The 20232-nt window shown below is 49.9% G+C and overlaps 1 protein-coding gene across 4 annotated transcripts in view; it reads left to right on the top strand.

Annotated features, from left to right (window-relative positions):
* Positions 1–20232, top strand: part of syt1a (synaptotagmin Ia) — a 183212-nt gene that overhangs the window by 36286 nt on the left and 126694 nt on the right. The gene's annotated exons all lie outside the window — the stretch shown is intronic.

Below are 20232 nucleotides of genomic sequence, written 5' to 3' on the forward strand. Positions count from 1 at the left end.
AGTCTGTTCTCTGGTTGTTTGATGGATAGTGCACCGTGATGGAAGAGGATACCTGCTTATGCCCTTGAGCGTGGGGGTAGGCATGGTGGGGGGGGGGGGGGGGTGATTGATGCAAGGCACATCCTGCCATCAACACTGCCCAAAGACACATGATCGTAAACCAATCAGATCTCCCGGTCCCATCAGCATCTGTATTCATCACAGTCCTCTATGGTCACTGTGCCCCGACCGTGCTGCTGCATCGCGGTACTCTATGGTCACTGTGCCCCGACCGTGCTGCTGCATCGCGGTACTCTATGGTCACTGTGTGATGTCCGTGCTGCTGCATCACAGTACTCTATGGCCACTGTGTGATGTCCGTGCTCCTGCATCACGGTACTCTATGGTCACTGTGTGATGTCCGTGCTGCTGCATCGCGGTACTCTATGGCCACTGTGTGATGTCCGTGCTCCTGCATCACGGTACTCTATGGCCACTGTGTGATGTCCGTGCTCCTGCATCACGGTACTCTATGGTCACTGTGTGATGTCCGTGCTGCTGCATCACGGTACTCTATGGTCACTGTGTGACGCTCCTGCAGGTGGAGATCAGCTCTGCCGCGCTGCCGTGGCCACAGCCGCCCCACGGGCATTTTTCCGTTTCTCCGTCTTTTCATGTGACTGCATTATCAGAGATTCCCCTTTCCTAATCCTCTCGGCTCACAGCATAATCCACGGCATGCTTCTCCGCGGAGGAGAGCAGCTACACACATTTGCTTGGAGATGAGGTCATAAGGGCACTGGCTCTGTGTATCCGAGGGTTTGCCGCCTTAATTTGATACGAAGGAGGATGTGAACTGCCCAGAATGGAACAGCTATTAGTCTCAGGGGCATTCTGGGAAAGCCCCCTGGAGGACTGACCCTGTATCCGCCTGCTGCTGAAATGTGTTTGTGTCCCAATGCGACACACAAATCTGAACCCGCCAGTAGCCCTTCCTGTGCTGTGAGAGGCTGTTTTATAATTCTGCGAAGAACACGTGATCATGTGTTGGGGCTCTGTGGAATGTGCAGCATGTGTGAAGGTTGCAGGCCACGCCCACGTCGATGTCGCGTTGGCCCACTTCCCCAAGAATTTAAAAGCGTGTAGTTAGCAACTCGCTACGCCATGCAGATGATGATTGGTGGGTTACAGGGTCACATGTGGTCACTCGTGTAGTTCAGGAATTTTAAGCAAACAACCTGCGCCTGTAAAAAATGCCGCACAAGTATAAATGCTGTGCCCGTTCACACAACACAAATTACATGAACTGTGCAGAAGTATAAAACAGCCTTTGAACATTAGCTTTTCCATCTAGGGTTTTCACTGGTGCCTGGTAAATTAAATTGCAAGATTGTTATTGAGGCGCACTGCTGCTCTGCCTACAGTATGTACTGTTATCCAATCAGTATTTATTTTTATGCTGAAGTACAATTGCTCTAAAATAAGTTTATGAAGATGTATGTTAAGTTGGCAAGCTTACGGTTGTGTGCTGTAGTGTGGGCCACCAGGGTCGTCGTGAGAAGTGCTACAGGGTCTCGTCCCAACAGTGCAATGCTGTGATGGAAACACGCCAATAAAAACTTGAATATTGAAGCCATAAAAATAACTGTCAATACCATAGGTAACCCTGTACTAAAAGAATACTGTGTGTCATCTGTTACATGCCCTTGTAGTGCACTGGAAATTGAGTTCCACAAAACCCAAACTGTGTTTGTGAAGGAAAGGTAAACTTTGGCCTCTATTTTTAAGTCAAAGCGATGGACAAATAAGGGCACATAATCCAAAGAATATACAGTGAAATGATGAAAATAGACCATTCAGTCTATCAAGGCTCATCATTTACCTACAGGCTTGAGCGCATGTCATCAAGCCTTGACTTAAAGACCCTCAGGCTCTCCTCCTCTGCTACTAGACTTGACAAGTTCTTTGATCCATTGGAGAAAAATATATATATGGATATTCCCCAGGGAAAATGGCCCCTTTTCAATCTTGTATTGTCTGATAATTCAGCCCCATAATTTTATCTTCGGTCCTGTGTTTCATTTCCTAACATTTCATTACGTTTATATTTGATGCCAGGAACTCGTTTAGTTGCCCTTCTTTGTACTTTTTTTTTCCTTTCATTGTGCAAGAGCTTTTCTGTCTTTCTTGCAGTATGCTGCCCAGGACTATGCACGTGTGTGGACTGACAAATTCATTGCATAACACCAGTGTAACCTCAGTTAGTTTATATCTATGTACTTTTATGTGTGCTTTATGCTACACGTCCTAGCATCACATTGGCCTTTTAAAAAAAAAAAAAATGCTACACACAATGCCCGGCTCCTGACAGCCATTAATCCACTCCTCCCAAGCGTGCGGTACTCCCGGTACTGTTTACTTCAGTCCAAGCTAACCGGTGAGTGTTTCCGAGGGGCTTCTAAAGCGCAGCGACATCCCTGCGAGACGCGAGATCGCGCGCGGCGCATTAGGGGCGCTTCCGGATTTCGTCTCGCGCTCTCGGAACTACGGCGTGACAGGGCCCCCCTCTCGCGCCCACCCCCCCTCCCCGGGGTGCATTAGGGGCCACTTGTGGCGGCGCGGAGAGCTTTCAGCGCCTCCCGCTTTTAGACGCGGCTCTCGTGAGGGACCCTTTCGACAGCGGGGCCACGCCGCCGCCGCGCGCCGTGTTGTTCTCCCCCCCCCCCCACCTTTTTGCCAATTTCCCTGTTCCCGGGCGCGCCTCGCTCCTGATATCTGAATCCTGTCACGACGGCATTTAATTTAGCTTCCGAGCTCCTTTTGATTCGCACTTCGACCGTTCTGCCACGGCTCCGGGGGAATCGGGCGCAGTTTTATACCGGTAATGTATGTGTGGATAGAGGAGTCAATAATAATGGGTCAGGGTTGCCTCTTTTTTTATTTTATTTTATTTTTTGTGGCAAATCGTGCAAACAGTGCACAGGGCGTTCATATGCGAGATATGAGAGCCCGTTGTAAGCTGGTCAATATGTTTTAGAAAAAATCTCATCATCATAATAATTTAAAAAATAATCGAACCTGTTGAAAACCATATTATTAGAGTCATATTATTAGCGGCAAAAACAGATACATTCAGTGTCTTTGAGAGAATGGGTCCTGTAAGGCTTCTGAAGGTGCTATACTAAATGGCCCAAACCCTGTTGCCGTTGGGTCTTTTTAGGGGACACTTTCACTGTGCCTCGTCTGTGCGCTATAGTAATCAGAGTGTGCGGAATCTCTCCGGAAAGTAAAAACACGGTCTGAGGCTCCCTCCGAAGCCGATTGGGTAAAGCGCGGATGACACCATCTGATAATTGTTGCTCGGTTACGTAACGGTCTGGCAGGGAGAGCCTTGGCGCTCGTTGGCGAGCTAGCGCGGCGGCGGCGGCGGCCGCAGTCCCCCCTTGTGTTCGCGCGGGCGATGACGGGGACGCGCTGGCCGCGGCGTAGACTGACCTATTGACCGGGCCGGGGGAACGCCGTGTTCCTCAACGAGAACAAGACGGATTACCCTGCTAATCGCGGCCGCGGCTTGTGTTTGGGGGGGGGGGCTTCGCACACGCGACCCGACCCGGGCCCTCTCTCCGGACCGCGCGGCAGAACCCGCCGTTATCGGCGCGGCGCTGGCGCCAGCGGGGCACGGAGCCAAGCCCGGCGGCTCGCTGCCCGGCACAGCCAATCGGCCGAGCGCGATGGGGAAGGGGGGGGGGGGGGGGGTCAAATTTACATAAACTCGGCCGAAACACTTTTAACAGGGAAGGCCGATTGGCTGTTTGTGGGAGTAAAACCGGCTCCCATCTGCTCCTGCTCCGCTTGCCATATAAGGGCGTCTGATTGGCCCGGCTCTGTTGTGCTCGTGAAACGGCTGTTTTTTATCTGAAAAGTTCACCGTGGCCCGCGGGAGAAGGACCGCCCACTGCTTTGCCCCCCCCCCCCTCCCCCTCCCCCCCGCCGTCCCCCGCCCCGCCCCAGTCTTTGTCTAATCTCTATATACCGGCGTGGGCAGGATATACGCCATTCTGTCCTTTCTGTCTGAAAAACCGAACTAATCCCGCTTCCTGGAGTGGGCTATGGCGAAGTACTCCAGGTCCATTAGTTTGCGGGTTCAAAGTGCCGCAGCGGGCCTGCTCCCGCCCGCTCTCCCGCCCACCCGCCCGCCCTCGTCCAGGAGGAATGAATGGACTTTCATTAGGAACGGCAATGACGTCGTGCGTAGACAAGGATGAGCGCACAGAAGTATTCAGAGCTCTATATGGCTGAAGTATCGTATTGGAAATGTCCATTTAGTTTTAGATTTTATGTAGGCAGTGTTGTCCGGGTGTATTCCAAATGCAGTGAAGTGTCATGTATGCAATACAAATTTAGGTACAAATATGAAAAACGTTTTGTGGAAATGAGACTGCTTTATGGATGGTGACCTGACCAGATATGTATTTGAAATGGTTCCACCTTTTAGACATCCATTAAACACCTGCCAGGTCCTGACAAGAAAAAAAAATAAAAGAAAGAAAGAAATGATTTAAGCAGTATGCAGAACAGAATGATTCTGCTGCATGTTCCTCAGTTTAAACTTGTACATGCAGATCTGGCTTTGAAAACACTCAGGGCTCTGCAGGCACGTTTTTGAAAGTCGCCGGCATGGAAAGAGAACCGTTTTAAATATGCGTGTGACCCGGGCGCTGTGCTGACCGTAAGCGATGGCGCCGGAGTATCTGTCGGTTACACAGAGGCATTGTGGGCCATTTGTGTAACCGTCGCGTGTCACTCAAAGCCTGTCAGACGACTCATCAGCGCACATCACGCGCGTGTCAGCCCGTTCCGATGTGTCACGACAGCGAGTTTTGATTGTGATGAAACTTCGGAACGTCGAGCTGTTATCTAACATGCACGTGTGAAATAAAGCATTTTATTCTGCAGTGAAAATTAAACAGTGAAGCAGTGAGTCAAATAGGCTCAGTGAGTATTAAATATATATTAAAATGTGCAATGTGCACAGGCGGGTTGAGGTTAGACATTATAGCTTAATTAAATGAAAAACTGTAGGCAGCTGTTGGTCTGTGCGTGTGCCTCTTTGTGGTTTAAGTGATGTAAAGTGCAAATGTTGACCGTTTAATCCTTATGAAACTCGCCCCGAATGAAAAGACTTGCTTTAAAAATAAGCCTCTCAGTCCAGTTGGTTTGCGACAGGTTCAGGTGAAAAATACCAGCTGTGCCTGGGGGTCAGATTGCAGCTGAATCAGTTCCAGGGGTAAGGATGCCACGCCCCCTCCCCCATCCCCTTCGTAACCCCCGCCTCCCCTCTTCCCTCACGCAAATGCCAAAGAAAAATATCCAGAGACTCGGATAATCAAGACTGAACGGATGCTCAGGGGTCAGCTGGTCGTCTTTCTCATTGCGGAAATTAGCCAGCTGCTGGCGTGTGTGTGTGTGTGTGTGAGTGAGTGAGTGTGACTGCCTGTGTGTGTGTGTGTTTATGCATGCATGCGTGTGTGTGTGTGTGTGTGAGTGTGTGCGTGCGGTGTGTGCGTGTGTTGTGTGTGTGTGTGTGAGTGTGTGCGTGCGTGTGTGTGCGTGTGTGTGTGTGTGTGTGTGTGTGTGAGTGTGTGCGTGCGTGCGTGCGTGCGTGTGTGTGTGTGTGTGTGTGCGTGTGTGTGAGGGGTAGGTGATTTCCTGCTGGGGCTGAGCGAGATCTCCATGGCAACCAGAGGAAGGGCCCTGGGCACCTGCTGGCGGAATTCCACAGTCCTCCCACCCCCGAGCCAGCTAAGCTCAGCTGACCCTCACCCCCCAACCCCACCCGCCACGTCACGGGCTAAAATGCCCTGCTGACCACTGCCCTCCCACCATGAACACAAGCGCCCTGCTGATCATTGCCCCCCCCCCCCCCCGCCATGGGACAGACGCTCCACACTGAGGCGCGAGCAGTTTCCGGGGACAGTGCGCTTCCCTGCAGCCGCGTGTGTCCTCCATCTCTGGAGCGGGGCCTGGTACTGGGTTTATAAAAGTCCTCGGTTCTATTCTGAGCGTGCCCGCTAGTGCCAGAAACGCAGTCCGGCCAATCAGGCGGCTCGGGAGGGACCGCATTCGAGCCCGCTGGAGTACAGTCTTCAGATCGCCTGCCAATCCCCTTCGTCTTGGAGGAAAGGACTGCTCTTAAAGGGGCGACGCACGGCCACGGAGAGCATGACTGCAGAACACGCGGTCCCAGCTACACTACTTTACTGATTACATTCTTACTAATCTTATATGTATGTATTTCCATCTGCAGGCTAAGTGTTTGCACAGTGCATTATTATTATTATTATTATTATTATTATTATTATTATTATTATTATTTCGCAGTATTGTCATCTGACCCAGAGTGCTGCACAGTGATTGAAAGCCTTTGGAATAATAAACAAGCTAAAAGCTGAAGTCTGCTGGCATGTTGGAGCGCTGTATAGAGCTCCCATGTTTTCATGCTGTTATGGAAATGTCACACAGCTCACCCAGGGAGAATGCACGTACACACACACACACACGCACACACACACACACCGCTCAATCAGTTCAGACTGCACGCACACACGGCGAGGTAATGCCCCGGGCTCCATGAGACCCCCCCCCCCCCCCGCAGAAATCGGAGGAAAGGAGGGGTCAAGAATGGCCCTGTGGAAGCCCTGAGCCTCTCTGTGAAACGCAGTGCTTCAGCCCCGCCAGGCGCTGATGACAGGGCACCCTGACTCAGTGGAAAGCTTTGTTTGTCCATCTCTGGGGTTTAGGGAGGGGGCGGGGGGGGGGGGGGTGCGGGTGGTGCTCTGGGGTCTTTGTCACACGGGAACTTTAATGGGGTCCACTCAGCCAGCCTGCCCCGGGCTGCAGGCTGTTAAAACAGTCACCCCCCCTATCGATTGTTATCCCCCCCCTTCATTTTATCTTAAAAACAGGAGTAAGAAACGCAGTGAAACCGCCCTCCCTGTATAGCTGTTGCAGGCTATTTGGTCCAGCTGCACGGCGTCTGGGCTGAGAGATAGAGGCCAGTCTGCACTGTGACTCATCCAGGGTGAGCTCTGACAGGCTTACGCTGGACTCCCTAATAGCGCTGGGTAGTGATACAGTGAAACCAGAGCACCCAGTCAGGGAGAGAAGCCCATTCTGGGCCATTTTAGCCGATGTCCTGTTTCCAATTAACTTGGAAGTAGCCGCAGTTTGTTGGCCCTCTCTTTGAATTTCTGGTGCTGTGCCACGAAGGCAAACAAGCTCTGTACACATCAACATCTGCTCTTCGCTGCCCCCGCAGGCCTTATTCTGTAATGCACCCTTGGTGTCAGTTCACCTGCACAGTGTTCTGTAAGAAATGCGGTACCGTAAGACATTGAAGACACAGTTAAATATTCTGGTCTGCTCTGTTGTGCACCCTTCGTTTTACTTCACCTCCACAGTGTTCCGTTATGAATGCGGTACAGTAAGACATTGGTGACACAGCTGCATATTTTGCCTGACTTTGTGTTTCTGCAGATTTGAGGTCACCTGTGCCGTGTTATGAAGCGTGCTGTCGGCGTCTGTCTGACGTACGCAGTGCGGCGTAATTCATGTGTGGTTCAGGACCGTTCTTTTCTGAGGCGTCTCCAAGCCCTCCGTGAGGAACGTGCCTGAGCGAGCGAGCGAGAGAGGGAGAGAGAGAGAGAGAGAGAGAGAGAGAGGGAGAGAGAGCCAGGCTGATGGCACTGAGGGATGAGGGATGAGGGATGGGGAAGTGGCTGGGCAGGCTGCTCATTGGCTGTCTCCATAGGCCTCTCCTCCTGGGCATCAGCAGTGCAGCTCAGGGCAGAACGACAAATCCCATTGGCTGCCCCCCCCCACGCCCCCACCCCCTCTGCTCTTCAGTTGAGGTGGGTGGGGTTGGGTGGGGGTGGGTGTTCCCCCACCAATCGGGACCCAGCGGGTGTGGTGCATCAGAACCAACCAGGAGAGAGCATTCCGGGTCTCCTCCCCTCACACCAGGTCTGCAGGAGAGAACCTTCATTTGAGACACCCCCTTCATTTTTTTGATTTTATTATAAAACTCAAAATCAATGTCCAAACCTGAATCGCTAAACAAAATAAAAAATTGCAGTTGTTCAGTAAACTGCTGATTTTCCAGTATCCCTGTTTTTACACCCCAGACCTTTTTTTGCCCTTGTGTAAAGAGCGTGAGCCACAAATGGCCACTTCCTGTTTCCCCCGCTGCAGAGAGAGAGGCCGCGTTAGTGTGGAAGTCGTTCGGCCCCGCCCTCTGGCCGTTGTGTGTGAGCGGGTTGCCGTGGCGATGGCGAGGGGGGCATCCTCTGTGGAAGCTGTCAGTCAGTCAGCGTTGTCCGGGCTCGCCGTTCGGCCCCGCCCTCTGGCCGCTCTGTGTGAGCGGGTTGCCGTGGCGATGGCGAGGGGAGTGTCCCTCTGTGGAGCGGGGAGATGATGGGGCCGGGGGCTTCGTCAGCGATCCGGCCCCGTCCCTGCCTGGCAGGCGCACGCGCCAATTTCCCCTCCCTCAGCACAACCGCCTGACATTTTAAACACGTTAGCTCACCCCCCCCCCCCCCAGCCCCCCTGCAGAGGGGCTTATAGTGCACACTATTCATATTCCCAGTCTGCTTGATGTGCACAAAAAAACTCATCATTTCGCTGGGTGGCAATCTGGCAGATTGACTTCCTGAGCGCATTTGTGTTGACTCCTGTTTTTCTATTTATTTATTTATTTATTTATTTATTTATTATAACAATCACATCTTATCCGTCCTAGGTGTGGTGTGGGGGGGGGGGGGGGCTGCATTATTTTGGTATCCTTTTTGCGAAGATACGCAGTTGCACTTATTCTTGGAAGTGTGACTGCCGTGACGCTATTATTGAAAATAACAGCGCAAGCGAGGAGCAGGAGACAGTCCGGTTTCTGTTCCCTAGCAACAGCACACAACCTTTATTTTTATCTGTCCCAAAGGTTGTGTTCACTATTTTACTGAGCGAAGAATGGGGTCTCTCGACCTGTGTTCTGCGTGGCGACAGAGATGTGGAGAAACCGCTGCTCCTGGAAAGATGGGTGTGTGCGGGATCTTTCGTTTCCCGAAAGCGAAGACTGAGTCTGAAACTTTCAGACATAGGCCTGGATTCAAACATCATTTGTCCTTAATCGTGATTCTCAGTTAAATGTATTGCTGACATGGTTTGAAGAGTTTTTTTTGGCAATCGCCAAAATTAACCCACAAAACCATGTTTTTTGACGTTACAGTAAGTGCATGTTCTAAGTACAATTTCAGGATCAGTGTTCACTGCATTCAGGCAATGTATCAAAAACCTGACCAGTTATGGATTCACGTAAGTGATTGTCCACCAGGGGATGAATTGAGAACTAGGGGCTGGTTTACAGTCTCACATGAGGAATAACAGCAGTTGGCTTTCTGATATTGGGAAGACAATTCTGGGCTCATGCTGAAGACTTGTCTTCTTAGGCCGCCATTGTTGGCCCAGATCTTCAGAACAGTCTGGGTTCGGATGGAGGCAGAGCTGTGAATGCTGGCGCCTGATGCCTCAGTTTACAGACGTGGACCGATGGCTTTAATCTGATCAAATCACAAAGCTGGATCATCAGGTTAGCCGAGTAAAACCCAGAACAGCTCTTTTTACTTTCGTCTATGTTGCAATTTTGGGCGGGTTCCAGGTTTTACTCTGTGCAGTTATCCAGCTAACTCGGTAATCCTGCTCTGTGAAACAGGGTCCAGGCCTGTAGGTGATATCCACTATTGAAGTGATGCCCCAAAGGGCAAGTTGGGGTCATCTTTGGGGCAAGATCAGGACCATGTCATGTGATCTTGAAATGAAAAAATGTGAAATGACCCCCCGTCTCTGGTGCAACAACAGGCAGGCTCAGGAGGGCTGTTCAGGGGTGAGAACTGTCTCCAGGGAAATGAATCACTCAGTGTTGATCACTTCATCAGACAAAGCTCTGCATATTTGCTGTGAAGGAGCTGGATAGCAGTGCACGGCTCCCTTGTAAAATGGTGAATTTAACACACTGGGATGTTAAATTCTCAGCGGTGACAAGCTATCATGAGATTGGAAACACTGAACAAAGCACACCCAAGCGTAGTTTAGCAGTTAGCTTTGCAGTGTTACTTCTTGTGGCATTTTGACCGCGGCTATTGTGGAGCTGTTTAGATAAAGCTGACGGGCCTATTGTACCATAGAATAAGAGTTCTGTGGGTTAATAGTGGGAATGACAAGTCCTTTCTTTAAAGGAGATTATCCAACACACAGACAGACACACACACACACACACACACACACACGGACGCACAAGCTCACACGTATGTTTTTGTTTTGAAATGGAAACTCTCTGAGCTAACATTTAATTTTCCAACTGGCCCTGTGGCAATACCAAGCTCATTAGACGCTACGCAATAACAAACAAACCTACAAACAAAAGAACACTGGAAAAATATACTTAAAATACAGCTGGAGTTATATTTACACTACGACCGTTCTGAGCCACTTTGTGTCAGTGAAAGAAATATTCATCACGAGGCTGCTTGAATACCCCTGGAACTTTAAAACAAACCGTCATAATAAATAATGAAAGAACGAAGTCAGCTGCATCTTTAATCAAATTAGGAACATTAGTTTATAGGTGCTTAAAAGTACCATGTTTGCAAGCTTTTTAAAATTTTTTTAAATTATTTTTATTTTTTTAGTATTTGCCTGTTTCATCAATCAGTTGCCCATGCATTAATCAACAGATCATGATCCATTTATCAGTCTGCAAGCCTGGTCAGTTTGTCCATCCAAGCACATTTAATCTAAGCCAGTGTTTCTCAACCCTGGTCCTGGGGACCCACTGCCCTGCATGTCTTAGATGTCTCCCTGCTCCAACACACCTGTTTCAAAGGAACGGGTCGTTGTCAGGCTTCTGCAGAAGCCTGATAACGACCCGTTCATTTGAATCAGTTGTGTCGGAGCAGGGAGACGTCTAAAACATGCAGGGCAGTGGGTCCCCAGGACCAGGGTTGAGAAACACTGATCTAAGCTACCTTCGGCACGCGTCCTCGTCATGGTGATTCACGCTATTGGAGCATTCGAAGATGGAAGCACGGGATTCAAATGTCAAATAAACAAGCCCAGTGCAGCCGGTTAGCACTGAACGTCCAAGTGGCTACCTAAATGCCCCCGAGTTGCTGCAAAACGGTGAATATGATCCTGGGTCTGCACAGCATACAGCCTCGCATTAGATGAGAGGAAACTGAATACACCCCGTGGGACGCGATGGTTACAACAAACACGCCGTGTCGGAACACCTCGAAAACAGACGACCAGAAATTAGGTCCTGACGCTCGTTTGAACCACAAACTGAGAGCGGTAGCGGGAAAGCGTCTCGGGTGCCTGGCATCGGCCGCTCTCCGTGGTGCTGAAACCCGCTCACTGCCACTTCGCTGTCGTGGCCTCTAATTCTAAACCAACCGCACGTACTGCGTTTTCCTTTCTTTTTTTTTTTCTTTTTTAAAGCGCACTTTCCTACACCTGATCTGACACGTTGCTCCAGGAGATGATGAATATAAATTGGCCGCTCTGCTCGGCTGGCTCGGCGCACCCAGAATGCTCCGCTGTTACTTAAGGAGACCTGATTATCGAGGAGATACGGCTCTTTCTTTCAAAGAACAGTCAGCCGGAACAAGGGAAAAAGGGACTTGGAGGGACGTGGAGGTCTTGCGTAGTGAGCACACGTGCGCTGGAATAGGTGCCGGGATGGGGGGTGGGGCCGTGTGCTTTGATCAGGGCTCGGGCGTGTGACAGATCCATAGATGGTGCTGATAAATCACAGATAAATCATCCTGCCCCTCCCGCTTACCGCGGCAACACAGGACATCCCAGCAGCCCTGCCTGCGACCCTGCGGCGATGTGACCCGGTTCGACAAAAATGCAGCGAGACCATTGAGCAAACACCCCACACGTTATCGCAACCCCGTACCGTGGCTAAACCACTCTCTGGAGCAGCATTTAAAATGCACCGCGTGTCGCGGAAGTACAATAGGCCATAATGTGTTCTGAGATACCATCGAAGCGCAGCCGCCCGTGGGAATCCGAGCGGCCCGCTTTGTGGAAAATATTCACCCTTCTCGCTCAGTGAAAGCGCGGGTGGAATCTTGGAGGACTAGCCTACCTCTTATATATTCGTTTTTTTTTTTTTTTTTTGATTTGCCGATCGGGGCCTCTCTCCGCGCCGTGACACCGGCCTGTGCCGATTTCTGAGATCCGTGCGCTGAAAGCTGTGTTTTTGTCGTCACGGAGACGGTTCACTCTGTCATCCTCATTATTCCCTCAGACGCCCGGGGTTTAATTGCCAGAAAAACAGTTTAAGGGACATTACTGATAGGACCGTTGTTCACCCTTTCAGTCTATTTAAATATTTTCCTGCGAGATTAAGTTCGCTGAACACACAATTATAGAAGCCGTCCGCGCGTTTCCTTCTGAATTTCAAGTAGGGAGCAAGGGTCTCAGCCGTCCCCCTTTTTTTTTACCGTTCGAACAAACGGCTCAAGCATCGACCGGTGAACACGCGCGGAGCCGGCCGGCTGGACGCCCGCCGGTCCCTCGCGCAGTCCGCCAACGCCCTGCTGGTTTTTTACCTCGGCCGCCACGCTCCCCCCCGAGAGACAGCCGAGTGAAAAAAGCACGTGTTCCTTTTTTCCAAAGAGGGGCGACCAACGCGGGAGATAGGAGCTGGCATTTTGGAAATGGCGGAAATCTCGCGCTCCATACAGTACGGTGACATTTCGCCTCAATGGGCTGTTTAGCTTGAGAGCTTCTCTTTATGCGCCTTATCATCTCTATTGATTCCCGATGAGCCAGGCGTGAATGAGCACAGATTTCTAAAGCCGCCGAATCTTTCTTCATGGGCCTTGCCACTTTAACAGTTTGCAGGAGATTACTATTCAAATATATTCAGACTGATATCACAAACGCTTCAGTACACAGCATTGTATTTTACTATACTGCTGCACAGAACACTGCTTCTTAAGTAGGCTAGTAGTTGCAATGGCGCATTATTATGAATTCAATCTAGCGATATTTAAGTATTTATTAATGGGATACAAAATAGAAACAAAACTACAGATTTCTTGAGTAGCCTATATTATTATTTCGGTTACATGTCACAGGAAATTACATGGCTGTTTATCACTCACAACCATTACTATTTTTTATTTTATTATTATTATTTGCTCCTTATTATCGTGAGCAGTACAGCACTGTGTCAATGATTCTCTCTGCAAGTACGCACTTACTCCCGGCATGAAAAGTTTTTTCGATACTCGCGTTTGCTTTCCTTCGTTAAGTTACGTATTCAGAAGGTCCTACTGAGCCCCCGTTTCTCTGCTCCATGTTTCTACGTGTTATTATATGGGGTCAGTGAATGATTTCCGTATATATTTCGTGAGACCTGTTTCTGAACCGCTGCTTATGTAGTAATTTCTGATCCTCTTGGAGCCGAACGGCATGCTCAGAGTTTCCCACCCACTGATTAGCACAACAATAGCATTCTCTCTGTCCAATGGGAAAATTGCACGGGAGGAAATGATCCAGTTCCCGTTGCCAAGCGCTCGCGTACACGTGAGAAACATAAAGCAGCTTTTCCGTCCGCGTGAGCCGTCCTATTTTCGTACGCCTGCAACGGCACTTACTTTAGCATTTCTCAGCGCTAACTGAACGCCGCTTGGCGTTCGACGGCTCTCTGCCACGACGGAGACCGGAGCGGGACGCGTCGGGTGAGTCGGTGGCGGACGCTCCGCGCGGCCGTGCGGAATCCGGCCGCCGTTCTGCGCCGTTCGCACAGCTTCTGGGAAGATTAAGGCGTTCTCGCTTTGGTCCTGCTAACGAGATTCCCCGTGGCACTTTTTTTTAAACGCCACCGCCGCGAGTGAAATAATCCTGTTCTTCTCGGCTGACGGTTGGCCGTGTGCCTCAGCCCGCTCTCCATCTTCCTGCTCTGTGACGTCGCTTTGCGGGAGAAAGAAAAAAAGAAGAAAAAAAAACAGATTGATTAAAATGTAAATGAGCCACGGCCTTGACTTTCAGGCCCGGAATGCAAATAGCACTCCCAAACAGATTCATTCGGGTCTTTCAAAAGGCAGTTCGCTCAATAAGGAGAGGCCTAAAACCAGCACCAGGGGCCTCATAAAATGGTCTTACGGTGAAATTGTATCTTAAATAGTGGCTTATGCAGAAAATCATGACTAAGTAGGCCTAGTTATTTATAAAATTCCTCTTTGATGTGGATATGATTGCGTCTAGGCAGACTAGAGTCTATACTGCTAGTTATGTGGAGGTACTGCACGGTTGAGGGTCACATTTAATTAATAATCAGTTTTAGGCTAGAAGAGACTGCCAAAAATTATTTTGAGGTTATCGACCGCATCCATGAGATGGTGTAATTATAAGGCACGTGAGTTCAGACTGTAGTTGATTTGAGATTTATATCACAGGTTCGGTAAGACACAGATATAACAGTTCTGACCAACGTGAGCAACTCTTTCGGTCTCAAGTTTCTTTGATGAATCAAGCGTAAGCACAACTTGGGAAATGGTCTTGAGGTTACATTTAAGCTTATATCCAAGGGCATTTTTTTAAAGATATGGGCTGGTTTAAAATGCCCTAACCCAACAACGCTCATTCTGGGAAACTACAACAAAGTAGTCACTGAAGGAACTAGGTATGAGTGCATCTGTTTAGGAATGTCTATCTTTCCAGTTTATAAAAAAATCTACATTTTATTAGTCATGATTTATTAGTCATTGCATAAAATCTAGAGCTGAAAAACTTGCCCAGCATTCTTACTGGGCATTTACACGACCTGGAATTGTTCAAACTATTATGGTTATGAGTTCAGTGTCTGTGCTTATTAACAGAACCCATCCCTGAAGGCCTTCTGTGTAGGTGAGATTTCAGGAGGGACACACACACGAGAAGGACAGTGGAGCAGTGGCTGTGAATGAAGACGTTAACCTGTGTTTTATATTTCACTTTGTGTCCTTCTCGCGGAGTTTCTTGGCAGAGAGAGTTTCTTCCCTCCCTTCTGTAGCTCACGGAACAGATTTTATTTTTTATTTCCGCACGTTTATTTTAACCCGCGCTCCTGTGAATTAAGACGGCATCCAGCTCCGTGCAGCTCAAATGTGAGATTAATCGCTTTGAAGCTTGTGCCAGGGGATGAGCGGTGAAGATGTGCAGAGGACTGCGGACTGCCAAGTCTCGACAATAACGCCAACATTCCTGAATTAGAGATCCCCAAAATATCTTAACAGAAGCACCTGTGTTCATCACCCGGAGAGTTTCGCTTGGCGTGCACGTATGCGTAATCACGGTGTCATTCTGGAAAAGACAAGCAGTGGTTTAAGGCTGACTCTGCAGCTTGATGAGCATTAAGAACCATCACTCTGCTTACCTGCTTGGTAGATGTGCCAATACTAGACAAAAACAGCTCAGGTGTTACGTAAGTTAAACCTGCAGCTACAGTGTGTTGTAACTACACCTTACATTGTCCAAGGCTACTAGTGCCTTAACCACATTGTCCAAGCCTAGTTTTTTTTTTTTTTTTACCCATGATGCCACCACTTTTTCTTTTAGGCCTAATCGTTTAAGCACTACACCACAGTGCTGTCTTTCAAGCCTAGTTATTTAACCATGATTTTACACCAGGGTCCAACAATGTTGTTTTTAAAGCCTGGATATTTAACACTGACCTACCAGTGATGTATTTCAAGTGTAATTATTTTCCGTCGATCCAAAAGTGCTGTCACTCGAGCCTAATTGTGTAACCATAGCCTTACAGTACTGTCTTTCAAGCCAGGTTATTTACTCATACTCTAAAGGTGCTGTCTTTCAAGCCTAGTCCTTGGGACTTTTTTTTTTTTTTTTACCAGTCTATAGGACTTTTTTTTAACACCATTGCCTTCATCACACCTTCCAGCTCAGCGAAGAATCTTATTCAAAGAGTGACAGGCCTTTGAAGCCCCTTCTCGCCAACCATGATTAGAGCTCTCGGTGCAGATCCAGGACCTGGGGTGTCCCTCTACAGGAGGAGTAGTTCCCACGGGCTGCTAGCCCCCCGGCTTTGAAGCCTTCTACCCAAGCCCCTCCCACCCATGTTGGCCGCGGGGGCCTCCCAGGCACAAGCTGGTTTTTATTCTCAGTGCTGATTCGTCAGTTCGGTTTGATTGAGATGTTGAAGGTACGGCGATCTGTAGTCACCGTTTCTCTGGCAGATGATCTGCTTCGTCCGGAGAGACGGAAACCTGTTGCTGGAGATGTTTGGACAGTGGAACTCTTTTTTTTAGAAAGAGGGGCGCAGCGGTCCTGGCCCCGTATAAACACGTCTGGAGAGACGTCTCAGTGGAGCAGGGGGGCCCCAAAATCATTAACCGAGTAAATATCGCAAATATTAAATTAAGCTGAGATCTTAGCACGCCCGCCCGCCCTTTCATTTATACACCTCAATTTTTTTTAAAGAATTGTACAGACGGCAAGTTCCACACGCCCACATTGCCGTCCCATTCCGACCGGGAACACGACGTTCCAGACGCACTGTGTCCCGAGGACCGAGGCGCGCCGTGTCATTCAGCTGTGATGTGCGCCTCGTCATCGGACGGAGGATATGAAAGCGCGGAACCAGAGAGAACGCGCTCTGATAAGATGAGAGGAGACTTCTGAGCAGATGATCTGTCCTGCTCGGCCGGGGCCCGAGCTCATTTCTATTCCCCTTGGCGATTTCGGGCGCTCGGCTCGGATGTTAATCACTGGGAGACAGATGGAGGCCGAAGTGGCGCTCTCCTCAGACGGGACTGAGGGGGGTCTTCGCTACTCCGGGAGCGAATCTTTTGGGCGGCGTTTCGCGTCGGGAGATCTTTGGGGGTGTTTGGGGGTGCGTTGCTGAGGTCGCTTTGGTCATGCTCTACCACGAGGCCAAGGCGGGCGTAGCCTGCCTCACCAGTAACCCGTCTGCAAGTTCTGCGGCGAGGTTGAATTTGGACCGGCTGCGGACCACCATTTCTTGGAAAACTTTGGATTTTCTAACACGAACATTGTTAGAATGTTCCTTCAAAGACACAACCGCGATCTAAGTGTAGCCCGTTACGATCAGAGAATGTTATGGATTCACAGTTCAGACACCAAGTAGGAGTAAATAAGAAAATAAGGTCCAGGGGACGTTTGGTGGATGCACCAAATGTGTTAATCGGCCACGACAAGGGCATTTTATGTACCTGAGCATTTGGTCCGACTGAACACTCCCCTGGGGCTTTCCTTAGCGGCCCTCTTCCAGGAACTGCATCCATTTTAATTAAATATACATGTTAAATAATAGCCGCAAGGTAAATTATTGATCATGTTAACTGGCCTCGCGCGCCCTTTAAAACGTTTTTAAACCTCGTTAAGATCGGGGCTACGCCTCCATGTCGGTAGTGCTCATTTAAAATGGAGGAGTTTAAAGATAAGCGTGGAGGACAGCGAGTAAACGAAGGCATCGGGCGTTGCGGATTCTCAGGTGCCAGAGAGGTGGCGCGGCGTTTGAAGCGAAGGCGAGCCAGAGAGACAGAGCTCCGGCGCTCAGCATGTGTGCGTAGGGCTCTGCCAGGTGAGCCAGAGGGACAGGGGATCAGATCTCGTTCCTCTCTGTGATGTTGAGCCCGCTTGACGTGGAGCGCGGCGTCCTGGGAAACGGCCCGACCCGGGCGGATGATGGCGCCCGACCCCTCGCTGCGGGAGTCTGGCCCGCGTCCCGAAAGCGGCGGTTGACCCCTGACCCTCTCCGAGCGCCGCCGGGGAGGCCGGCGGGCAGGCGGAGGAAGGTTGGGCTCGTCGGCCGTCGAGGGACGAAGATCAAAAAAGCCGCGCCGTCGCGAACACGCTCTGTGAGGAGGAGGAGGAGGAGGAGGGCAGCGAGGTGGTCTGCAGGCTGAGCCGTCCGCCATCGTTCTCGCTGGGTGCGGAGAGAGCTGCCTCTCGGCTGAGCGGAGCGCTGCCTGTGTTTGGGCTTGCCAGTTTCTGTGTACTGCGGAGAGAGAGAAGATGGCCGTTGGATCCATGCTGAGACCAGCCGATAAACAGCACGTCTTGGCAGAACCACGCTGTGGCGTTTCAGCAGGGTTGTCCCGACCGGGGGAACAGTGTCCGTGCAACGTCCAGCAAAGGTCACCTTCACGCAGCCGAGCCCCAGAACCGCAGACCCCAGAGTCCATCCCAACTATGAACCGACCGGTCAACCCAAACGCGCTGTGCTCCCAGAATACACCGTTACACCCACCTCAATACCGAGCTCTTACAATCAGCGCCTTACACCAAAATGAGTCACGCTTTCAATTGATTAAAAAAAAAAAAAAAAAAAAAAAGAAATACTGGTAGTCAAAGCGCGATGTCTTAGCACTATTGTTAAAGAATACAATGTGGGGAAATGAACTACTCTCGGTGTAATGAACATCCAGAAGTTCTCAAAAGAGACTAAAGATAGCGGGCCACTGAAAAACCATTTGTTCATTTACAAAGCCGGCGTAGAAAGAAAGAAAGAAAGAAAGAGAGAAAGAAAGAAAGGATGTTCTAACGAGATCTGAATTACCACTAGTTTGATTATTTGTGAATTTTAAACTAAGGTTTTGGTTACAAAATGAGTGTCACCGATGGAAAAAAAATATAAGTCTAGAATAATGCAAGTAGTGATCCCGATCAATAGAAGATAAGAAATTCAATATTTTCACTTTTCAAAGCATTTGGAGCTGCCTCATGGTGTTTGTGTCTCAGACGCGATGCCTCACTGGTAAAATGGCGGACATTCTGACATGCAGTCAGTGCTTATTAAAGACTGTTTGTCATCCAACAAATCCTTAAGATCTGGTTGGACCTCAAGGGGAGAAGAGTAGAGTCCTTCAGTATTCAATTAGATACATTTACGTTATTATGTATGAATTTAATTAACGACCTATGGCATGGGATTCGTGCATATTGCTCAGCTGAGCCTGTTGGGAAGAACCGCACGTAGAAGATGGTGTGTTTTGGTAGGAGCTGTGGGGGAAGCAGGAGTTTCCCTCAAAGGGGATGGTACTCATCAGCATTGACTTGCCAACCTTTTGTGACGACGGCGTCCCCTCGTCAGCCAGATCTGTGGAGCGCGAGTGGGACTGTGTGCGGCACGAGGACCTGATGTTCCTCTCGTTCTCTCTCGACCTCTGCCCTGTTTGTTTGCACTGTGTGCCTCTCTCTCTCTCCCTCTCTCTCTCTCTCTCTCTCTCTCTCCCTCTCTCCACGGCGTGACAGAGGCTTATCTCCTCCCGCGCAAAACCCGCCGTTTAGCAGAAACCTTCTTCCTGTTTCGGCAAAAAACGGGATGAAAGGATGCAACAGGTGAATTGCGAGTGCTGGCTTAGTTCCTGTTACAGGTGGATGCAGTCAGAGACGGTGGGTGGTTTCTGCGCTCGGGGGAGCATCCTGTCAAAACGTGGTTCCTGGTTGTTTACTATGTAACATATTAAGATCCGGCAATTAAATTATATTAATTTGTTCACTCATTTAAATTCCTGCTCCCGGAAGAGGGCTGTGACTTAGTCACGACTAGTGCTTTTTTTCACTAACCACGGGAAGTCCAGCCTCCCCTACTCAAGCTCTCCTCCACTACACACCCCCCAAAGGATCATGGGACACAAAGCAGTGCGTTCCCTCGGGCGTCTCAGTCACGTGGCCTGTGTTAAGCCCCCTACTGAAGCCCTGAGCAGAGGGTCTGGTGCTCAGCCTTTAGGGGAAATGGGCAGGGTGTGGGTCTGCCTCCCAGGGGGGCGGGGCTTAAGGCTGGATTGCCCCCCTCGCTGCATTCTGGCTTGCTTCCAGCCCGGAGTTTGGCTCGACCCCCAGCCTACCCCCCCCCCACGTTCCTCTCCTCCAGTCACTCGCCAGCACGCCCTGGCACCCGCCACACAGGCTCCTGCCCTGCTGGGGGCAAAGCAACCTGGCAGCCTCACCCACCTGCATTAATATGATATGTGTTTTCCCCTTTGCTTATACCTGGGCTTAAAATCCAGGTTCAGCAAGTCAAAGTCCTCCCCAGTATTCTGTTCCAGTCACCTGGGTTTGATAATTAGCGCAGTTCTTCAGCCAGGAGGCAGAACTAAAAAGTTAAATCACCTGGCTAAGCTCATGGGTGGAAGAAACACATGGCAGGACTTTCACTTTCTG

The sequence above is a fragment of the Anguilla rostrata genome, chromosome 7, assembly GCF_018555375.3.
Source record: "Anguilla rostrata isolate EN2019 chromosome 7, ASM1855537v3, whole genome shotgun sequence".
NCBI lineage: Eukaryota > Metazoa > Chordata > Actinopteri > Anguilliformes > Anguillidae > Anguilla > Anguilla rostrata.